This window comes from Hemicordylus capensis, chromosome 1, assembly GCF_027244095.1.
Source record: "Hemicordylus capensis ecotype Gifberg chromosome 1, rHemCap1.1.pri, whole genome shotgun sequence".
Taxonomy (NCBI): Eukaryota; Metazoa; Chordata; class Lepidosauria; order Squamata; family Cordylidae; genus Hemicordylus; species Hemicordylus capensis.
The window spans coordinates 237,244,126-237,262,638 of record NC_069657.1 but is presented as its reverse complement, the minus strand read 5'-3'; the positions used below and the strand labels follow the sequence as shown (position 1 = coordinate 237,262,638).

The window sequence follows — 18,513 nt, the reverse complement described above, 5'->3', positions numbered from 1 at the left end:
TGCAGCCCTTGGGGACATATTTTCAGGTGGCACAGAGGGCTTCCTGGGGAAGGGAAGGAAAGGGCGTCAGAAATGGCTGCTTCCTTGCTGCAGCAGTGCAATTAGTTGGGAAATTCTGTTAGACTGCTCTCTTTCTGCACTGGTGCCTCCTTGCTCTGTATGTCAGCCAGTGAGTGGAAATGGCAGGTGGGTTTGCAAGATGCCCTGGGGAAAATAATTTGAACATGAAGATTGTGGGTGAGAGGAACACTCCCCCAGAAAAAGGGGTGGAACTGAAGACAAGGACCTTGACTGAGCAACACAGAGGATTCTGTAGAATGTGGGCATGAGAAGAGGGGCAACAACACAGGAAAACCCACTGGACACTAAGCAAAAGTAATGGCTAGTACTGGTAATGGTTTCCTGCAAGAGGCTAAGGAATAATCTGAATGGGTGGACAATCTGGGTTTTTGTTATATTAAGGCAATGTGGAGTGTGAAAAGCGGTTCCTTAGGAAGCCAGAGTGTAAGAGCTTTAAAGCTGGAAGTTTAGTCCTGGATTCTGGAGAATTCATTTGAGAATGAAAGTATCTACAGTACTGACAAACACTGGGTTTATTCATTACTGTTTCTTATTGCTGTGGTGGTATATAAGTATCAGACTCTGTTAAGTACAGTATCAGCTAATATCCTATGAACTAAACAGGAACTAATTATGACAATTCATCATCCAGCCTTTCCTGTGAAAAATGTTGCTGGACTTATTGAAACGCTCTTAACTAAGAAGAAACTTGAATATTGCTGTGGGCAAAATCCATGATGATCTAGAAATGTGTGGAAATTGCTTCGAGAACTTTCACTAGTTATAGTAGCTCACATAACACAAGCAATGGAGCTGCAAAACACAGTCAATGGAGTTGTGAAACACGTGAAAGGGCCGACACTGGAATTAATGGATGTCCCATTGCTCAATTACATTTGAGCAACCTTCTGCCATAGCAGAGCCGCTCTGGTGCAAAACTCTGTTAAAAGTGTTTACACAGGCAAGCAGCATGGCTGCTGCTCCAATTGCCCGTGTTGCATTGTGCAGTAGATGAGCCACTGAATTTTAAGGAGGTTCAGAATTTTCACAATAAGGAAAGCACCCCCCTCCCCAAAACCAGGCCTTTAAATAAAAAGATCAGCTCAAGTTCAATACTTAATATGATGGTTACTGAAAATTTAGATGGTATCCTGGAGCAAGATGCTAATAAGCATTTGCCCACTTCAGTTTCAGCATGGATGATTCAAGTGATCTAGTCTCATCAGGCCTTTAGTTTTTAAAACATTTTTCAAATGCAATTTAATACCCCAGTACATTATGCAAAATGAAATATAAGATGACAGTTTAGAAATCCATTCATCTCAATTCACCGCTTTATAACTTCCTGCTAGCTAAATGATATCAACACTGCCGAGATGTCAGAGTGGCTTAGTTCCAATATGATAGCAGGATACATGCAAGAAATGTTATTATGGAAACTGATGTCTTGAAAGAGACACAACACTTACGCAATGATAGTCATGGGCATTTGATTTTCAAAGGCAGTCTTTACAAATTGAGTTGGACAGCCTATTTTGTTATAAGCGTGGAAACATTTCCATTTTGTTTTAGAGCTAAAAAGAGACTCATGTTTGTTTGGCATACCTGATTGGGTGTTGGGGAAACCCAAACTCTTCATTCAGCACAAAGTATGCCAAGCCGGCAAATCAGTATTCTGCTCCCAAGACTATCCATTATGTAGAGAATGGAAATGAATGTGTGTAATTTTATAGTTTGGTAAGGTGGGGCATAAGAGAAAGAGGGGCTCGTGAATTTCTGGAATGAGGATAAGAAATACAAGGGCTCTGAAAGGGAGGGCAGTGGTGTGTGAGAACAAAGCTAACAGTGTGCAGAAGGACTGCAGGTGGCTCCCTAAGCCCTGACATCTTCTAGGGCAGGGGTTCTCAATGTTGGGTCTCCAGATGTTATTGGACCAACTCCCATAATCCCCTGCCCCAGTGGGACTGATTGATTCGTTGGGAACTATGGGAGTTGAAGTCCAATAACATCTGGGGACCCAACGTTGAGAATCCCTGTTCTAGGAGAGCCAAGAGATGGCAAATCTTGTGATTGTTTAAGAGCCAGCCATTCTACATGAGGTTGGTGCAGTGCAAGAATTATTGGAGAACAGTGTGGGGGGGACGTTTAATGAAATCCACAACCCCCAACTCCCCTCCCATTTAATCCCTCAATTTAATTGATCTGCAATGGCTTTTGCTTGGGGATTCTGGGAGTTATAGTCAACAACATCTGGGAATCCCTGTTAGAGAGAACACTGCCCCCATTGCCTTTTAGAAACAGGAGCAAAGGGGGCTGGGACAAAAAGTATGGTACCCAGCTCCACCTGTAGGTGGCTCCCTGAATTTTTACCCTTTTCTAGGGCAGCCAGGAGGGATGGCCTTCCCAGGCCATTTCATGCTTGGGCATTTCACCTGAGGCTGGAGAAGAGTCTTCCTAGCCTCTCTGGAGGAAGAGGTCAATGTTCAGGGTGAGAGGTCAGAACCAAGGCAGCAGGGTATTTTCTGCTTGGCTGGAGAGCTTCTGCTATCCATTCTGTCCTCCCAGACTAGCAGGCTTCACCCTGAAACAGCCAGGCAGTTCTGCCATCTAGGCCAAGTGTAGGGTTGGCATTCTACACAGCCAGCTGGGCACAGGCTGCTTTCTTCTCTCCTCACTCCTGGCGACAAGGCAGCCGGCAGCCACCATCTTCTGCTGCTAGACTTTTGCTGCGACATCAGAAAGGATTACTTTTCATTTTAAAAGCCAAACTACAGAGGGCAGCTGCCTACTTCCTGCAGCTGAGAGAAGAGCGGAGAAATCAGCCTGGTTCCTGCCCTGCCTGGTCCTGGGAATAGTTATTGGTGTGGGCTCATGGCCTTGCTTCCATCCTCAAGCAAATGTAATTCTAATTTGCAATGTATGCAATTTTAAAACACTCCCAGTTTCTGGAGAAAGGCATGACACCTCAAGGTCTGTAAAATTTTCTCCAGAGATTTTGTGTACATGCCTAGAGGTTCCTAGTTAATCTGAAATCTTGATAAACATGCCAGAACTTTGTGGTCTTGAGAACAATCAATCCATCAATCCATCATCTTTATTAAGGTCAAAGACCAGCACATGATAAAGTACAGATACAATATAATAAAACTCATAGGAAGGAACATAGGAAGCCACCATATACTGAGTCAGACCATTGGTCTATCTAGTTCAGTATTGTCTTCACAGACTGGCAGTGGCTTCTCCAAGGTTGCAGGCAGGATTCTCTCTCAGCCCTATCTTGGAGGAGCCAGGGAGGGAACCTGGAACCTTCTGGTCTTCCCAGAGTGGCTTCATCCCCTGAGGAGAAGATCTTACAGTGCTCACACTACTAGTCTCCCTTTCATATGCAACCAGGGCAGACCCTGCTTAGCTAAGGGGACAAGTCATGCTTGCTACCATAAGACCAGCTCTCCTCTCCAAGGAGGATGCTAAATGAAATATAATTCTAGAAGTTAAGTATGATTATAGTGGTTAAATACAACTCTAAAAACTGTATGGTAAAATTAGTAAAGTAAAATGCTACCAGCTAAGCCTAAAAACTGTAGGAAGATTAATAGAGTAAATGAGTAGCTATCCTTAAAAGTAGAGCAACTAAAAGTATAAAGTGGATAAAATAATATATACAAGCTACATAAAAGCAGTATAAAAGCAGTGAAGTAAAAGGCAAATTAAAATTATTATACAATCATGCAGATAAGATGCTCAATAGTCAAACATCAGCTGCCAGGGATATTAACTGGCGGTCAGGACCCTGCGAATCTTGCACGCTTCCCCATAGAACCTGGCAATATTGTACATGAAAGACCGAATGTCATCTGAGAACAGCATCTTGGTGTAGACTTGACTAGAGTGGTCAGGGTATTCAAGAAGTAGGGGAGATATGAGCCTGTCCCAACTGTCTTGATAAAAGGGACACGAAAGGAGCACATGGTCTATGGTTTCCCAGGGGCGTAACTAGGGTGGGACAGGCAGGGCATGTGCCCTGGGCACCACTCAAAGGGGGGCGCCGTTTTTAAAAATTAAAAATTAATAATAAATGGCCACCACGCATGCTCTAATGGCCTCTGTGAGGCCCTAGGCCATGCCAGGCCTCACAGAGGCCATTTGAGCATGCACAGTGGCCATTTTGTTTTCAGTGGCCATTTAAAAAAATTATTTTAAACAATGGCCACCGCACATGCTCAACTGGTCCTTGCGAGGCTCTAGAGGCCAGCAGGGGGAGGGGGAACTTTTGCAGACACCCTCCCCCCCCAAAGGAAGCCCCCTGAAGGGGCTACAGATTAAAAAATTTTTTAATTAATATAATATAAGTCACTGTACACATATTCAGTTTGGCACGATGTACAGAGAATCAGGGTTTGTGAATACTGAGCTGAAGCTTATGAGCTAGGATTGTATTCATTTGCTCTTACTTTGCTTCTTGTGATAAGTGAGTTAAATGTGATGTCTTAATAATATGGCTATTCATGGTGAGTTTGTCTTTGAATCAGTGTGAAATCCTTAGTATTAAGACCCACTGGGAGTTTCTTGCTCTCTTTCTCTCATTTTAACTGTCTTTCTGAAAGACTAGAATATATTCCAAGCAGTGACACAGTTTACTCTGCATATCCTTTAATTATTTTCAGAGTATCTGGGAAAAGTCAAATTCGCCATTTATTTTTAAAACGTATGTAATAGTGATGCTACAATGCATAGTAGAGAATTAGACAGGCACTTCTGTTTAGTTTTTCAAGTACACCTCCACATAGTATTTGGGTATTTCATGAGCCCCAGCATACTGAAATTTGTCATTTTCTGGCATTTTTTGGTCTGGCTACGTCCGCTGCTAAATATTTTATTAAATATTAAAAGATTAAGGAGCTTGACTTGTATTTTTCAGCTGATATTATGGTAAAGTTATCTGAAAGATGGGTGTCAGATGTTTGGATAGGGGGTGCCATTTCAGTGCTTGCCCTAGGCGCTATTTTCCCTAGATACGCCTCTGTGGTTTCCACCTCCCCAGAGTCACAAGGACAGAGGCTTTCCATCAATGGGATCTTCTTGTATTTGCCTTCCAGAATGGCAGAGGGTAGGCATGACACTAGGCAAGGGTGAATGGGTCTTGAGGGTAAGTTCCTGGTGTCTGAAAGCTACTACCAATTGATACATTTCCACAGAATAAAGAAACCCTGAAATAACAGCCCCTTAACAGTGGCATCTGCTTTGTACTGAACCTGATTCTTGTTCTCACTTGGCAAATATAGCCTGCAGCTATGGACCTTGCACATCTAGCACAATGCTGCTCCTCTGTACAACTTAATTGATCCCTTAAAACCAATACAACTTGAAATTCATCCCTTAAAACCAGGCTTGCCAGCTTCTGGCCAGCAGGACTTCTTTAAAATCTCCTAGACAGAAAGTTCAGAAGATCCATCTTGTCCTAGTACAGCAGTGATATGGCTGCCCATCCTTGTTAACTGCCTTGTGTGGCACAGCTGGCACGAATCATATAGGAGAGTAAGCAAGGGGTTAAATGTAATACCATTTTCTCCAGAGACTTTGTACACTTTCCCAGAGGAGTGTACTATGTGAAAGAAGGCAAACCAGGCGAACTTCAGCCTTCCATAGAGCTTTAAAGAAATGGAAGTTCCCTCTCTTCAGGAATATGTAGTCTTTGTTACCCTGTTGTGTGTGCTTGTGCCATTCTAAACCTGGGTGCCTTATACTATGCATATTTACACAGAAGCAAGACCCACTGAGTTCAGCAAAGCACTCTGAAGACCACATCCAAACACATAGGAGAGATACACCTATGGCCTTACACTCTCACGAGTGAGTGGTCCGTGCAGGATCAGCGTCTGTCATCATCGCATATGATGAATCACCCCTTTCCCTGGGGCAATGCTGATCCTGCTGTCTGGCCCTCTTCATGAGTAAGCCTAGGAATCATGCAGGTACACCCAATGGGAAGGGCCTGGGCCCCCCTTTCCCAACATTATTGTACAAAAAATAGACCTTAGCCATTCAAGAATCCTTGGTTGGGACTGCCTTTTAAACCTGACCCCGGGTATTGCTGCTCTGCCATACGTTTCTGTCCCAGAATTCTAATGAGGTTGTCCTGCCTGTCATGCCATATCAAAGGGGTGTGGTTTTGAACAGACATAATTGTCACTTCATTTTGGGGGAGCAAAGTGCTTAGTGTCCATCTTATCATCCCGTCCCCTTTCTCTCCTGTTTGCCTGGATGGGGGAGCAAGGGACAGAGTGAGAAGAGGGAACGCCCCTGTGTGACTTTGTCATTTGACAGGCTGACAAGCTGGAGCTGGGACACGGCAGCATCCCTGTTGCCAGGCAACTGCTTTGTTGGATTGAACATGGGGGTGGAGGTAGGGGTGTGTCCGAACTGGTCTGGAAGCCATTGTAAAGGCCTCCGGACTTTCCAGACCGGTTCGGATCTGGCTGGTCCGGGTCCGGGTGGGGGGGTTCCTTTAAGGGCGGGGAGGGTTTACTTACCCCCCCGCCACTTGCCCCCGTCCAGCGCGCGTATTTAATGTAATAATTGGGGCAGCAGGATACTTCCCTGCTGCCCCTTGTCCCTCTGCAATGCCCCAGCTTTGACTCACAGTTTTGAAAATAAATTACTGCTGCCCAGTGCCAATAATGAAGTTGAAGAAGAAGCCGGCCTCCACTTCGGCGCCTCTCCAGCCGGCGGCTCCCCCAGGAGCCGCCGCCGCCTCCCAGCAGCCACTGAGAGCGGCTCTGCCATGGAGGACGCGCCGCGGCAACCCTCACTTGCGGCTACCATGCGACTTTCCCCCACATACAGAGTGGCTGCATTCTGCCACTCTGTATGCGGGGGAAGTCGCATGGAAGCCGGAAGTGATGCAACCCTCACTTCCGGCTTCCATGCGACTTCCCCCGCATACAGAGTGGCAGAATGCAGCCACTCTGTATGTGGGGGAAAGTCGCATGGTAGCCGCAAGTGAGGGTTGCCACGGCGCGTCCTCCATGGCAGAGCCGCTCTCAGTGGCTGCTGGGAGGCGGCGGCGGCTCCTGGGGGAGCCGCCGGCTGGAGAGGCGCCGAAGTGGAGGCCGGCTTCTTCTTCAACTTCATTATTGGCACTGGGCAGCAGTAATTTATTTTCAAAACTGTGAGTCAAAGCTGGGGCATTGCAGAGGGACAAGGGGCAGCAGGGAAGTATCCTGCTGCCCCAATTATTACATTAAATACGCGCGCTGGACGGGGGCAAGTGGCGGGGGGGTAAGTAAACCCTCCCCACCCTTAAAGGAACCCACCCCACAGTGCCGGACCGCAGCGCTGCGGTTCCGTGCACACCCCTAGGTGGAGGGGTGGGGAGAGTGCTCAAAGAGGCAGCCAGCAAGAAGCACCACAGTCATGGAGTAGGTGTGATCCCGGGCGGGTTTGCGCTGCCATCTCTATGATTGCAGCTCCAGAAAGTGAACAAAACTGCTTATGGCGCTGTCCGCATTCAGATGTAATGAATGCATTGTTCAGGTTGGTGTGGCGAAACTACAAACCAAAGGTTCAAACTGGAGTTTGGAGAGGCAAACTGGAAATTGCTTTTGCCGCGAAACCGTGGTTGCACTCATTTGGAAGTAATGGAGTTCCAACCTCTGCCCTGTTTAACTGTGGTTTCGCTTTACAAGTGAATGTGGCCATAATCTAAGTGCAAAACTCCTTTGTCTGCTGAAGTAATGAAAATAAGGGGGAAAGCGTTTAAAAGGCCTACATTGATGCAGCAAACACTGACAAGTAAATGGAAAGTCATGTTGACTTTCTAAAATAATAATGCATCACAGTCACAGTAGCCTGAAGACATACAATAAAAACTAACCAGAATCTTGCAATGTACCTAATGTTGAAGAATTTATGAGGCTACTGCATTTTCTCATATTTTTAGTTCTTTACTGTAGATAAATAGCTCAAATGATCATTTTCTGATTATGAAGGGGAGGGGGTTACTGCTTCTCGTATTCCACTTTCTTTGAATAAAATGATCGGGAAACCCATTGGATATTTCTTAAAAAACAGATTTAATATATAAGAGCCCATCAATGACAGAAGAAGAAGAAAAGCACCTAACCTCTGCAATAAAGAATACCACACATAGAAAACAATGGTTGAAATAACATGAGATGTCTAGACACAAAACCACACTCTTCCCTGCATGTATCTAGAGCAGGTTTATTTATTTTATTTATTGTTCAATTTATATACCACTTTTCATTAAAACAATTTCAAAGCGTTCTGCGATATAATGAAAACAATGCATAATTAAAATACAAAGGTACAGATTATCTCAAAAATACATAATACAAAAGTACAGATAATATAAATATAAAAATAATCTCGAGTAAAATTTTTAAAACACATAAAATAATAATCATACATAACACAAAGCAGCAGCAGTAAAGATTGCAGATCACCTGTTCACAGGAGCCAAGCAGAACCCGCCCTCTCTCCGCCTCCATGCTGCTGCTCCACCCGATGAACTGCTGCTATCACAATCAGGCTGTTCACCACCTGCAGTATGGGCAGGGGTGCTGCCTGGGACAAGGGAGCATGGAGGGATACCACCTCAGCTGCCAGCCACTGTGACCAGAACAGTTTACCAAAGGCACAGGGAGGATGTCTTCTCCGGTGATGCATCACTCTCTGGCTGAGTTAGCAGGGAGGAGTATCCCAACCCATCAGTCTTCTGCTCCCCTCAGCTTGGCATCTCCTCCCTGCTCCAGCACCAATTAATTGTCCTCCTCCTGGTTTGCAGTGCCCCTGGGGCCTTACACAGCAGTTCAACTTTTGGAAGGAGATCTCAGTGCCCTTCTTCACTGGTGAAATGATAAAAATCAATCACCCCGGAAAACTTCTCTGACCAAGGGCATCTTTGGAGGAGGAGGGGCCAGGAGTCACCTGTCCAAAACATCCCAGCCCTATTCACATGTTCCACAATCTTACATTACCCCTGCCCCCCCCCCAAGTGGGCAAGCAGCATACCAAGCCACTGGTCCCATAGGCACATGGGCAGCCAGGTCTCCCTGCTGGCATCTGTTAGTGGAGTGTGGGGCTTTTCTGAGCATGGCATACTGTGTTGCAGCTTGAAGGGGTAGAAGTGTGGGTGTGGGATAGGTGTATGTGGGCACTGCAGGGGAGTGTGGTGTATCCTGTTGCCAGGCAGAGTGTAGCCAAAGGTGTTGGGTCTTGGGAGCAATGGAGTAAGGTCCAAAAGCTAGAGCATCTGTGTCTAGCATCCGCTCTAGGTGCAGGTAGCTGAAATACTCTTGCTAAAGATGCTTAAAAGGAGTAAGACCAAGACAAATCTTAGTACCTGTTTTTTGTTTTTAAATCCCAGTAGCAGGATTATGGATGAGCATAAAATGATGTAGAACATGATCTGGGAGTTCAGCCAGCAGAGAATTACAGCAATCAATTGCAGCCTTAACAAAAGCATGAGATCTTAGGCTGGTAATACTCTGAAATGGAGAAAAACAGCTTTAGAAGTAGAACTCTAATGTATTCCTCACAGGTCGTTAGAATCAACAGTTACCCTGAGGTTCTTGACAGAGTTGGTAGAGAATAATTGGATATTAGCCATAACATTCACAAGAATCAATAAGTAATTTTGGTGGATATATCAATGGAATACCACTTATACTTGAGTTCACTTTCAAACAGTTGGTGCTAAAAGAAGGGTAGTACTTGTTTGTGTTGCTGATCAGATGAGGTTTCCTGAGGAATTAGAAAGATCCTGTTTCTGTTTTTTGCCTCTAGCATGAACAACTGGGTATGTATTCAGTTGTCAATCATCCAGATAGCAGTGAGACCAGATTTTCTCATTGGTTCCTCCTCCTCCTCCTCCTCCTTCCACAGAGGCAGACATGTCTCTCTCAAAGCAGCTTTAACTAGACCACTGCTTGTCATTTATACTAGCCACACATGGAAGCCTTGAGATAATATAGTAATCAGACAGCGGATTTGGGGGAAAGCAACAGCAACAAAAATCCTATACAGATTTTTGCTAATTACTGCAAATAATCATTTCATCACTCTTATTTATAATTCGTAAAAGCACTGTGAATATACTAAGAACCATACATCATAAAAGCATTGATTACCTTCATCGAAAGCATACAAATGTTCACCAGTCTTTCTGAAGAAAAATTAAATATTATACTTACCAGGTATTGCCATACCTAATAATAATTAGGCATCAGGTGACTATGGTCATTAAGTATTCCCATCCTAATACCTTTTCTAGGTTCCCTTTCTATTTGTAGTGATGTACAGACTACAGAGGTTACTACCAGATCATCTTGATAGAGAGCAGTGGGTTTTAAAAAAATGTTGCCCAAACCTGTGCCATCAACATCCTCATCCTCATAGCATACAAAAATCATAGTTAGCTGTGCTGCTCCATTAGGTACAAAAATCCAAAGTATGGTATTACCTTTATTATGATTAACTAAAAAATCTGCAAATAGTTAGCAAGCTTTTGAGCACCCCAGAACTCTTCTTCAGGTGGGATGTTAAGTAAAACAACAAGGTAGTTTGCCCTTGGAGAGTGAAAAAGCTAAGCATGGTGGAACCAACACCCACCCCTCACCGCAACTCTGCAATTTGTAACAGGACTGAGATGGAGTACAGGACGTTTTTTACTTATTTAGATTAGGCTTAGTTAGGTGCGAGACAGATTTTCCCATTTTTTCACAAGCTGTTCTGGTAAGAACTAATCTTCCTACTTTCCCTTCACTATAGTCTTAATTGATAATTACCATAGGCTAGCCCACTTGCACCTCAAACATTCATGCACCCACTATCTGGAATTGGGGTGGATGACATAATTATACCTGTAACAAATTTGATTCAAATGGGTTGGGCAGTTCACAAGTAAACCCAATTGCACCTCAAACATTCATGTGTTTGCTATCTGGAATTGGGGTGGATGACATCATCACAAACTATGCCTTTGAGGTGTCCCTATGTGTCACTCACTACAACTGTACCAAATTTGGTTCAAATCAGTTAGGTGGTTCACAAGTCAGCCTTCTTGCGCCTTAAACATTGACCCATCCACCATCCTGAACTGGGGTGAATGGCATCATTACAAACTACACCATTGAAGTGCCCCTATGTGTCCCTACAGCTGTAGAAAATTTGGTTCAAATCAGTTAGGTGTTTCACAAGTTAGCCCACTGGTATCTGAAATGTTTACACATCCATCATATTGAATTGGGATGGAAGACAGCATCACAAACTACACTGCTGAAGTCTCCTTATGTGTCATTCACGAAAACTGTACCAAATTTGGTTCAAATCGGTTAGATGCTCCACAAGTTAACCGACTTGTGCTTCAAACGTTCATGGATCCACCATCTTGAATTAGGGTGGATGATATCATCACAAACTATGCCATTTTGGCGTCCCTCCCTATGTGTCCCTACAACTGTACCCAATTTGGTTCATATTGTTCCAGACATTGGGAAGTTGATGGACACACACACACACACACACACACACACACACACACACACGCTTGCACATGCACACATATTCACACTCACACAGAATGCCAAGTAATCTTATAAACTTACTTTCCTTAACGAAAGTAGGCTAACAAATAAGTCAAATGCTTTATATGTTTAAAAAAGTTACACATTTTTTTCTACAGCATTAATTGGATCCCTCATGATGCAGAAAACAAAAGTGAAGAGAAATATGGTCGGCCTTATATTAGCAAAGCTGGAGACTAAATGTAGGTTGTGTCAATAGAAGCTATTCTGGAGAGTATTACTTAGTACAGGGATTCTCAACATTGGGTCCCCAGATGTTATTGGACTTCTACTCCCATAATCACCAGTCCCAGTGGCCTCTGGTTGGGGATTATGTGATTAAAGTTCAGTAATATCTGGGGACCCAACTTTGAGAATCCCTGACTTAGTAGTTGGAGGGCAGGTACTCTCCCCAGACTCCCAACTTTGTCCCTGCTTTGGTTTGCTTAACATCAGTTTAAGTTCCGGGATGTGGAGAAACCATCTGAGAAAATGTTTCAATGTTTTTCCTTAGGGGGAATCCTGGAATTCCTCTTTGAACTACAGTTTCTCCTTGGGGAACCTTAACTATTATTGATTTATTGATTTGGATTTTGTTTTGAAGACATTTCAGTTCTGGCAAAGCTGGCTCACTTCTTTGTGATGCTTTAGCTGGTCCTAACAAAAAGGACCATTGCTCTTTGACCCTGCTTTGACTTCTGGATTCATATCACACCATTACCATGTATGGTGGTGTAAAAGGCAGAGTGTTGGCCTTGGCCTGATAGACTTGAGGTGCAAATCCCTACTCATGCATGAAAGCTCACAAGGTGACACTGAGCCAGTCACTCTCTTTCAGTCAAAACTACCTCACAGAACTGATGTGAGGGTTAAAATGGGATGCCCACTAGCAACCTGAGATCTTTAGAAGGGGGTGGGATACACACAAGACCAATAAATACATTAGCATGGCAAACACACATGACACAAATTATAGCCCCATAAAGGAGCTATAATAAAGGAGAGCCAGCGTGGTATAGTGGTTAGAGTGCTGGACTAGGACCAGGGAGACCCGAGTTCAAATCCCCATTCAGCCATGATACTAGCTGGGTGACTCTGGGCCAGTCACACATCTCTCAGCCTAACCTACTTCACAGGGTTGTTGTGAGGAGAAACTCAAGTATGTAGTACACCGCTCTGGGTTCCTTGGAGGAAGAATGAGATATAAATGTAATAATAATAATAATAATAATAATAAATAAAAATATTAATAATAATAAAAAGGGTGATTTTGAGGAAATGAAAGATCAACAAGAATTATGTATTAGTTAGGAAAATTCATTTGCCTTTCTAGAGTTTATATATTCATGACCGGTGTCAGCATCAGGCAGAGTCAGGCATTTTCTGGAGCCCAACAACTCTTCAAGGATCTATCACTGATTCTGCCTTTGCCATCCTCCATGCTAGTATGCACATATGGGCTGTAATCCCCCTGAACAATAGCAGAAGAAATCCTTGGTGTGATCTGAAAGCATTGATTTTGTAAATATATGTAAAACAAGACACGCTGCACAGTGTTCCCACTAACTGGAATTCCCAGATGTTGTTGACTACGACTCCCATAATCCCCAGCCAAAGGCCATTGCACCTGGTAATGCTGAGAGTTGTAATCAACAACATCTGGGAATTCCTGTTAAAGGGAACACTGATGCTGTCTGGAAATCAAAAAGTCCCATTCCCGAAGTTCAAATATTTTCAGGCTGGCTGATGTTATAGATAAGAGAACTCAGCTGTTACAATCATAAGGGGCTGGTTCAGCTGAAATTTTTTGGCCCATTTTATTAAAAGGGAGATGTGCCGAGGACACCAATTCTTGTGTTTTTCATTGATGTCCTGCCATCTTCCTGGCTCATTTCGTGTGTGTGTGTGTGTGTGTGTGTGTGTGTGTGTGGTGGGCTGTGGTGATTCATCCAAATTGCTACTCCATATATGACTCTAGTATTAGTTTGAACCAGTATTTGGGTTGTGTGTAGAGCAGTGATTTGGATGCCACTCCCATGTAAGAATGGGATGCACTGGGAGGATGACCACAAAGGATGAGCACACTGTCAGCATGTCCTCCTTTTAATCATGTGGGCCAGAAAAGTATCACCCAACTGGCCCAGTGGCAATGTCTTCTTTTTTCATGTTTAGGAGCACATTTGGGGTATGAGGACCCAGTGACAGTCTATTGCCTTAGAGCCCATAAAGACTTTGAGCTTGTTGTTTATATATTGAAGCAATGGTGGTTTTCAGTTAACAAGAGAGGCATAATATTTCCTTAAAATAAGTATATATTTAGCACCTCACTTTAATTTCGTCCATATATATGTCTTTCACATTTTTGCTTCCCTTCATTTTTTTTTCTTATTTTGCCTTCATAAACAGTTTTTTTTTTCATTCAGCCAATAATAAAACTTGCACCATACTTCCAGAGTGGTCCTGTTGCACATTTCCTGTAATGGGAAGGAATCACATACATGAAATAGGGCCTTTTTTCTCCTAATATTGCAAATTCAATAGAGCCATTCGATATCTTTTTCTGAGAAATTGCCCACATTCTTGTTGTCACTTGGAAATGTAATAACAATGCATAGTAGTATGATATATGCACCTATTCCAGGTAGCATCTGTTCCTTTGGGCTAACAATTCTAGCTTGTTTCTTCAACTGTCCACTTATTTCTACTGTCTATATTTGCAGAAATCCATCATATTTTGGTCTTTTTCTAAAATGTTTTTTAAAAAATTACTATTGCTTCCAAGATTGTTGCTTCTAGTGGTCAACAGGAAGTTCACTTTCAAGATTGTGCGTGGAAAATAATTCATTTCATTTGTGCATGGAAAATAATTCAAATTTCTTGAAAGCTTTTGTTAATTATTGGTGAGTTGGCTTGTTCACATTCTATGAATCCAAACATTTTCACTATTACCTTATGCCAGATGAATGAGAGTCAGCACAATCGTTGGGTCAGCCCCTCCCTGTTACATTGTACTTAGGCATGGGACTGTCATGAGGACTGACCCTGAATATGCAATGCAACATCAGATGCTAACAGATCTTTGGAACACACTGATGTTGCCATTGTCAATATGAGCCTTGTCAAACTCTGAGGAAAGTACAATAAGGTAACACATGCAAAATGATTATTTCACAGCACTTGATAGTTCAAGACAATGAGGCTATGCACACGACCTGAGGCAGGGTGGGTGGACGGGCGGGGTGGAAGGCTGTGCTAAACTCTCCACCCACCAACAATCCCGGAACGTTGGTGGGAAGCATGGATCACACTCTCACATTATTGTTGTTGTTGTTTACACAGTCAGACAGGTGTTATTGACTGGTTTGTAATGATGATGATGATGATGATGATGATGATGATGATGCCCCCAGTGAGGCACTACCTTGGCGTGGTTGTGGGGCTTGCATGCTCTGAAGAAGGTGAGAGCTATGCAACAAGGACCGTGCCAGGTGCTGGAGTCCCTGGACATCTGGTGGCAAGTGGGCAACAGGACTCAGGATCTTCAGTTGAGCAACCAGGGCTGGAGACTGCAAGGTTACTGGAAGAAACATCGCTTAACCGAAAAATATATATGAAAAATGCCAACAAGGAAATAATGATCTGCTATTACAAGTCTAGTCAAACTAGAAGAGGTTATTTAAAAAGAATGTACCAAATTTGGAAAGAGAAGCATCCAGCTACAGAAATAACAGAACAAAGGCTAGCAGACCAGAGAAGATTTATAATAAGAAACAAAGTATTCACAGAAGTTGAGCTGGAAGAACTGCAAAGAGCAACACAGGCTCAAGTTATGGAAGATGAATTACCACCAACTGAAGAAGTTGCTCAGGCGCAGGTGGAGGAAGTGTTGGAAATAGAGGAAGCCACTGTTGCTGAACTCTTTCAAAATCAAAACCAGACAACCTCCCCTTTGCCTTCACCTCAAAAACCCAAATGCCGTTTAACAGAAAAGCAACAAGAACTAAAGCAAAAAATAACTGAGCACATGAACCAAATAACCACCAAGGTTCGACTTCCAGCTCTAAAAACAGTTGCCAAAAAACAACTTGCTCAGGAATTAAAAGATATAAATGCTGCACTTGCAGAAATAACAACCAAGAATTTGCAAGAAACAAACCAATTAATGTACAGTGCAGCAACAATAACAACACAAGAGCTCGGATAGAAGATCAGTGGACCTGTAAAAAAAGAAAGTAGTACATCACCTAAATGGAGGATTAGATTAGAAAATAAAATCATCAGGCTTAGATCAGATGCTAGTAAATTGAAAGATATGAAAGACAAGAAGCTGAAGAATGAAAACACCAAACAGTATCTGATCCAAAAATACCACCTAGATTCAAGGAAAATTAGAGAAGTCCTGGAAATAATAAAGCAGCAAATAACAGCAGTGTCAAAGAAGATTAGCAGATACGAAGCCAGAATTACACAACACAGGCAGAATCTCCAATTCTAGTCAATTCAGAGACGTTTCTACCAAAGCATAGAAGGAGAAACTGCAAGAAACGTAGAAATACCAAATAAAGAAGAAACAGTGCAATTCTGGGGGAAATTATGGGACAATCCAATAGATAATAATAAAAAAAGCAGGCTGGGTGAAAGAGGTCGAAAAATGTAACCAACAAATGCAAGATCTAATAATAACACCAGAATTAATAAGTGAAAGAGCAAAGAAAATTAAAAATTGGATTTCGCCAGGCGATGATGAACTGCATGGCTTTTGGCTTAAACACCTAACAAGCCTTCATAAACAGCTATCAAAACAGTTCAATCACATTTTGCAAGGAGGTGATATTGAAGAATGGATAACAACTGGGAAAACTCATCTCATCATGAAAGACCCAGCAAAAGGTGCAGTTCCAAGAAACTATAGACCGATAACTTGCCTGCCAACCATGTTCAAATTATTAACTGGAATTAAAGCAGATGAAGTGATGCAACACTTATTAACTAACAAACAGCTTCCAGTTGAACAGAAAGGAAATTGCCCGAACACCAGAGGCACAAAAGACCAGCTGCTGATTGACAAAATGATTTTAGAAAATTGCAAGAGAAGAAAAACAAACCTAAGTGTTGCATGGATTGACTACAAGAAAGCCTTCGACTCATTGCCTCACACATGGATACTAAAATGTTTAGAAACAACTGGTGTCAGCAAAAACATTCAGATATTTATTTAAAAAGCAATGAGCATGTGGAATACACAGTTAACAATCAATGGCGAGACACTTGGACAGGTTAGCATTAGAAGAGGTATTTTCCAAGGGGACTCACTATCCCCTCTGTTGTTTGTAATCGCCATGACCCCACTTTCACAAATACTAAACAAAACAGGCCTCGGATACCAGACATCTAAAACATCAAGCAAAATAAACCATCTGCTGTACATGGACGATCTGAAGTTATATGGAAAGTCCCAGTCAGAAATCGAATCACTGCTAAACACTGTCCGTATATTCAGTAGCGATATAGCAATGGTGTTTGGACTAGACAAGTGTGCTGCATTAATAATGAACAGAGGGAAAATAAGAAAAACAGAAGGAATAGAACTGCCCAATGGAAGCAACATCCAGAACCTAGAAGAGAAAGAACCTTACAAACACTTGGGCATTCTCCAGGCTGATCACACTGCACACACTGAAGTTAAAAGAAAAATTGGAAGTGAATACATCAGGAGAGTTAGAAAAATCCTCAAGTCCAAACTCAATGGTGGGAACACCATACAAGCCCAAAACACCTGGGCTATACCTGTTATCAGATACACTGCAGGAATAATAGATTGGACCCAGGCAGAGCTAGAGACGCTAGATTGTAAGACCAGGAAAATCATGACCATCAATCATGCTCTGCACCCCCACAGTGATGTCGATAGTCTATACCTCCCTCGCAACTCAGGTGGAAGAGGAATGCTGCAAGTCCATCAAACAGTAGAGGAGGAGAAAAGAGGCCTTGAAGAATATATCAAGGACAGTGAAGAAGATGCACTTCAAATGGTCAATACCGAGAAACTATTCAACACCAATAAAAGAAAGCAGGCCTACAAGAAAGAACAAGTCAAGAACTGAGCAGAAAAATGGAAAAAGAAGCCCCTGCATGGTCAATATTTGCACAATATAACTGGAACATCAGACATCACCAAGACCTGGCAATGGCTTAAGAGTGGCAATTTGAAGAAAGAAACAGAGGGTTTAATACTGTCTGCATAAGAACAGGCACTAAGAAAAAATGCAATAAGAGAAAAAGTAGAAAAGTCAACAACAAACAGCAAGTGCTGCCTTTGTAAAGAAGCAGATGAAACAGTGGACCACCTAATCAGCTGTTGTGAAAAGATTGCACAGACTGACTACAAACAAAGGAATGACAAGGTAGCAGGGATGATACACTGGAACATCTGCAAAAAATACAAGCTACCTGTAGTCAAAAATTGGTGGGACCATACAATTGAAAAAGTTGTAGCAAATGAAGATGCAAAAATATTATGGGACTTCCGACTACAAACAGACAAACATCTGCCTCACAATACACCAGATATAACAGTAGTTGAGAAGAAAGAAAAACAAGTTAAAGTAATCGACATAGCAATACCAGGGGATAGCAGAATAGAAGAAAAAGAAATGGAAAAAAATCACAAAATACAAAGATCTACAAACTGAAATTGAAAGGCTGTGGCAGAAAAAGACCAAAATAATCCCAGTGGTAATTGGCACCCTAGGTGCAATTCCAAAAGACCTTGAAGAGCACCTCAACACCACAGGGGCCACAGAAATCACCATCAGCCAATTACAAAAAGCAACTTTACTGGAAATAGCCTATATTTTACGACAATATC

At 42.7% G+C, this 18,513-nt stretch overlaps 1 protein-coding gene across 4 annotated transcripts in view; it reads left to right on the top strand.

Annotated features, from left to right (window-relative positions):
• LOC128341085 (uncharacterized) overlaps positions 1 to 18,513 on the top strand; it is a 239,414-nt gene that overhangs the window by 69,085 nt on the left and 151,816 nt on the right. The window lies entirely within an intron of this gene.